The 6,000-nt window shown below is 41.6% G+C and overlaps 1 pseudogene; it reads right to left on the bottom strand.

The window, feature by feature from the left end:
* Positions 1-3,206: 3,206 nt before the first annotated feature.
* Positions 3,207-3,336, bottom strand: LOC111753743 (small nucleolar RNA SNORA2/SNORA34 family; annotated as a pseudogene).
* Positions 3,337-6,000: the final 2,664 nt, after the last annotated feature.

The following is a 6,000-nucleotide window of genomic DNA, read 5'->3' as shown; positions in this document are numbered from 1 at the left end:
GTGCCATCTCTGTATTCCCTGCTGATCTTTATACCTATTCCTAATCAGACTTACTGTCTCTTTACTGTTGCATTTTGAGAGGTCTTTATCTGTTCCAGGTGCTATTGGTATAGATGTGTGGTTCCCAAGCACATCCCCACCACCCCCCGCCCCACTTTGTAGCTTTAGTTAAATTGAACATACATCAGAGGCTTTTTGGTCTTACTTGTTTCTGTTTTTGATCTGTACTGGACATTAAACCTAGGGTTTTGCCATGAGCTAAATCCCCAGCCTTTTTTCTTTTTCTTTTTGTTTTGATACATGGTTTCACTAAATCACAGAGTTGCTCAGGCTAGTCTTAAGCTTTGATTCTCCTGCCTCAGTCTCTTAGAGTGCTGGGATTACAGGCATGTCCCACCATGCCCCGATTTTTAAAAAATCATCTTAATAGGTTCTTAGCAGATACTATTTTTACCTTAATGAAGTACAATTCATCACTTATTATTTTATGGATTGTGTTTTTGCTGTCAAGTCTGAAAGTTCTTTGCCTAAAGATTGTCTCCTATTTTTTTCCTAAAATGTTATAGCTGTACACTTCACCTTTAAAGGCTGAGGATTTAGCTCAGCAGCTTAAGCACCTACCTGGCAAGCACAAGGTCGTGCGTTCAATCCCTGGTACAAAAAAACACACACTTCGCCTTTAAGTATGGTCAGTTTTGGGGTAAGTTAAATTAGGGTTCGTTCTTCTGTCTAAGACAGTTGCCCCAGTATCATTGTATAAAAAGGCTGTTATGACAGTTAACTGCGGTGTCGATTTGTGTAGGAAATACCTAGTGTGGCACGGCTCTGGATAGGTGTGGACAGTGGACTGATGAACAAGGAAGACCCCCTCTGGATGTGGTTAGCACTAACCAATAGGCCTGTTGCCTAAATGGAATAAAAAGGGAAAGAAGGGAGTCTCACTTCTGTTTCTCCCGTCTTCACCATGGCCTTGGACATCGGTCTCCAGGCTTTCAGCACAGACGCTCCAGCTCCTGAGTGGGCTCGTGGGACTGCAGTGAGCTCAGGCCTCCAACTTCTGAGTGAACCCTCAGCCAGCCCCTTTGCACTCTTGTGCCCCGACTCTTCAGGCCGCCGCTGTATGCCTAGCTGGTATCTATCTAAAATCTGTTGCTCAAGTGAGCCCTAACTGATGCAGCTGTCTTTTCTCAATGGAACTGCTTCTATATTGATTTAGAAACCAGTTAAACATATTTAGTTCTGAGTTTTCTGTTCTGATCCACTGACCTTTAGGTCTGTCCATCCACCAATATCAAACTGACCCCTATTTTTAGTCTTCTTTTTCAAATTGTTTCAGCTGTTCTAATTCCTTTACCTTTCCAATATGCGGTTGGATCCATTATATAAATAATTATAGACAATTTTGGCTATACACACAAAAATTTTTGCTGAGATTTTGATAGATATGGCATAAAGCCTGTGCACCAGTTTGGAGAGAACTGGCATCTTTACTCTGTTTAATTTTTCTATCCAAAACACAGTTTGTCTCTATTTATTCATATTTTCATCAATTTTATCAGCATTATATAGTTTTCAACATGCAAGTCATGTAAACAGATTTACATTTAAGTTTTTCATTTTCTCTGGCTGACTATAAGTAGCACTGGGAGATGGTTTGTTTGTTTTGTGACACTGGGGGTTGAGTTCAGGCCTCATGGTAAGGAAGTGGTCCACCCCTAAACCACATTCCCACCCCTTTTTGGTTTTGAGAAAAGATATTGCTAAATTGGCCGAACAGTCCTCAATTTGGGATCCTCCCGACTTAGCCTAAAGAATTGAGATTCCAGGCGTGTGCCACCTCTCCCGGCAATAGTATTATTATATTTTAATGTCCACACAATCCTTATTAGACCATTTTATTTGCTTGTTTGTTTGTATTCTATAACCTTGATGAATTTGCTTATTAGTGCTAGGAGACTGTGGTAGCTTTCCAGAGACTCCATATTGACAATCACATCAACAGCAAATGGTTACAGTTTTATTTATTCCTTTGTGATCTTTATGTCTTTTATGTCCTCTTCTGGACATAAAGCATATAGCATCACTGAGAACTTCTGACACCATGTAGAACAGCAGTGGCAAAAGCAGTGGTCTTTATCCTATTCTTCATTGTAAGGAGTGCAGCATTTACACACTGAGCAAATAGTTTTTCACCATGAAGTGTAATTTTCCTGTAGATTTTTGTGCATGCTTATTATCAACTTGAAGAACTTTACTATTCTCGCCTACTAAGAGTTTTCATTTTGTTTTGTTGTTTTCTCAATTTTTACTTTCATTAGTGCATGTTTGTGATACATAATGATTACATTCCTCATGGGAATGCATATCTTTTTTTAATTTTAAAAGAATAAAACAAAACAATAAAAATGAAGCAAAGCAAAACAATGGGAACAATACTGAATTTCAAAAACAAGTCAGTAGGAAATCAACCATAGTCAGCATAAGGCACACTGTTATCCTCTTAAGTAGAAAGATGCTCAGACCACCAGGCACGGGCTTGCAAAGTCAGTCAAACAGCTGCAGCACTAAGTTGTCTCTTTACTTCTGTTGCCATCATCTCAAAACTTTCTGGTGTGTGGCCTCTAACTTCCTTTGTGTCTGTGTCTCCTGGACTTGTTCTGGGTGGACACAGGCAGCAAAATCAATGACAATCAAGTTGTCTCTATTTCAGTTGCTATCATTTCAGAAATTTCAGGTGTGTGGCTTCTAATTTCTTTTGTGTCTGTGTCTCCTGGACTTGCTCTGCTGGGGTTGGCAGTCTGAGATTGCACCTTGCTCCTTTGTCTTGACATCTTCCTGTGCTCCTCCGAATCAGCCAGCTGCTGAGTCCCAGGTGCTTCCCGCACTGGCTGCCTGTCCCACACTGCAGAGGATTGGGCCAGGCACCTGGGGTCCTCTGATCTAAAGTTCCTAGGGTGGTGGAGAAGTGCAGGGAAGCTGCTCGTGGATGCTCCCCAGTGGTTGCAGAACCCCAAGAGCATGGCTTCCTCTCCTCTGAGCCAAAGGTGGCTGGCACATTGTGGGCACAGCCTCTTCTCCCTGGGTCCACAACAGTGGGCTCACCAGGGGCGTGGCTTGTCCTCTGGGCCTGCTGCAGGTGGCTCACCAGGGGTGTAGCCACCTCTCCTCTGGGCCCACAGCAGTGAGCATATTGGGGGGAGGGGGCAAGTTGTTTCTTTTTCACAAATTGGCCATTACATTTCTGAAGCTCTAAAATGGCCACCAGACCTTAGAAAGACATCACTTTAGGCGCCTGCTTGAAACCAACAGCTTCAGAAAACTGCCAGCCTGGGCTAAACAGTCTTAAAGCAGGTAGCTCTTACACCCAGGGTGGGTCTTCCCGTTACTCCCACTCAGAATTATGGCAAACCAATCAGGGAACTAATTTAGTAATCACACACTTTTGATCTCAGCACCGCACACTTAACCCCAGCATCACACACTCTAGATCCAGCCACCTCTGAAAATTCCCATGACTACATGAGGTTTGAGGGGACATCTAGACAAAAGCCCTGACACTCTACCTGTTGAATCGTTCCCTCAACCTATGTGTAATGACCTTCTTTGCTTGAAGTTCACTTTGTATGAAAATAGGGTAGCTATTCCTGCTTGTGTTCAGGTTTATTGCATGAAATATTGTTTTCTATCCTTTGCTTTTTAGTCTGTGAGTTTCTTTTGGGGTGAAGTATTTTTGGTTCAGCATACCACTTGATCTGCCAGTCTATGTCTTTTGATTGGGGAACTGAGACCATTCATATTTAGAGTTATTACTGAAAGTTACTGACTTATTCTTGTCATTACATTATTTTCCTATTGCTTTTCCCTAACTATTCCTTTTATTTAACTGCTCACCCTGTCTGAGGTTTCCATTCTGTTAGACATCTGGAATTTTACTTTCATTGTTTCTTTCTAGGCTACTGTTGAGAATTTTTTTTTTTTTTTTGAAGTGCTGGTTTGGCAATCATGAGTTTCTGTAGGTTCTCTTTCACATGAAAATATCTTACTTCTCTATCAATCTTGTAAGATAGTTTTGTAGGACATATCATTCTGGGTGTGAAGTTGTTTTCTTTTAGGACTTGAGAAGACTGCTTGTAGTCAGGGGTTACAAGGAAAACAATTACATACAGAACACATAATTTATAGTATCATTTATAATGGTCACCCCTAGTCAAAAACAAGTACAGGAAATCTGTGCAAATTCTAAAGACCTAGAGAACCCAGGTGAGGGGCTGGGAATTTAGCTCAATGGCATAGGCGCTTGCCTGGCAGGCACAAGGTCATGAGTTCGACCCCACCACCAAAAAAAATAGAGAGAAAATCCAGGTGGGAGCCTGGATCCCACAGCAACATCCTGAATGAATTCAGCTAAAGACCTAGAACCCAGGACAATGCCTCCTATGATTCCAACTGGAGCTAGAGCCCATGGCAATGTCTCATGCAAGTCTGCTTCATGGATCTGTGCTGGGAAGGCCCAAAGGTCAGCAGTGGAAGCTAAAAAGTCTGTGCCAGCCGGGTGAAGGATCTGTGCCAGTAGGATGAGGGCTCTACACTAGAGCCAAGAAGTAATGCTCAAAATAAGAACCTCTGAAAAGTACCACAGCCATCCTCAGAGACAATGAGGTCCCAAGCTCCTCTGACAATGGGAAAAACCAGCGTGACAAGCTTCTCCTGGAGACTGAACAGCACACATCTTCCCCTCCAGAGCCAGGAAGCAGTGCTCAAAGTAAGGACCCAAGCTCCCCCAAAGTGAACCCCAGCCACTCTCAGGCACAAGGTCCCGAGGTCCTTGATGATAACAGCTAAGTTCACATCAGGGAAGCCAGCATGATGAGCTCTTCCAGAAGAACCAACAACTCCAACGACAACACTTAGGAGAACCCACAACACTATTCTTTCTCTATAGGTCTCCTTTTATGTTGGCAACTTTCCCCAGCGGGCCATGTACACTCGGCGCCGCTCTGATTCAGTTCGGCTGGTGTTTAAATTGAACACATTTTTTAGCTGCTGTAATTTTAATGGAGTTACCTTTATAAGTGATTCATTGCTTTCCTCTGACATCTTTTAAGACTTGGTCATTCTTTTGAACTTGTGGGGTTTTTCCTAGGTGTCGTGGAAAGGTTTTTTTCTGATCAGGATATTTGGAGTTCTGTATGTCTTACTACCTGTATGATGAATTCCCCATATTCGGAAAGTTTTCTACTATTATTTCTGTAAACAGGATTTTTATGCCATTTGTTCTATCTTCTAATATTTTACTAATTTGAATTAATCTTAGGTTAGTCATCTTTGCATAATCTGGCAGCCGTTGGATCCATTTTTCATATTCTCTTTTTTTAAAGATATCTCTCCTTAGTTGGTCACCAATATTAGCCCCATTTTCTAGTTCTAGAATTCTGTCTTCATATTGGTCAATTCCACTACCATACTTTCAATATAATTTTTACGGTCCTGAATTTCTGTTTGGAGCCTTTTCATGGACTCTTAATTCTTTATTAAAGTGTTTGCTCATGTTTCACATCATTTTGATTAACTCAGCTAGCTTTTTTATTAGTGCCTGCAGTAAACTTGCTTATCACTTTATGTCCATTATCTGTTTAATTTTATTTTCTTTGAATGTGTTCATCTGTTTTTTATCTCCTCTGATATCCACTGCTATAATTCAGTTGTAGGCTTTTGATTTCCTCCACCTCTGTTCCTGGGTCAGCTTTGGGGGAAGCTGGGAGTAAAGAACTTTGTTGTCTTGTCTTCTCATGTTTCTACTGTGTTTCCTTTTGTCTTATTTTGTTTTGTGTAGAGGTTTGCAGGTCGACTGTAATGGAATATTTTGTGGTTAGTATGGAGACCTCTTTAGTTAATATGAAAACCTGCTTCTCAATGATGTACTATGGCCATGGCTAACTGTAGGCCTTTGCCTGTGCCCCAAGCTCCAGTTAGCTCCTGAGCACAGAGAGTTTGAGTAGA

This window comes from Cavia porcellus, unplaced genomic scaffold (assembly GCF_034190915.1).
Source record: "Cavia porcellus strain 051 isolate PalLab524CR breed Dunkin Hartley unplaced genomic scaffold, mCavPor4.1 scaffold_21, whole genome shotgun sequence".
Lineage (NCBI taxonomy): Eukaryota > Metazoa > Chordata > Mammalia > Rodentia > Caviidae > Cavia > Cavia porcellus.
Note: the sequence above shows the minus strand (reverse complement) of the source record. Positions and strands in the feature narration are given on the sequence as shown.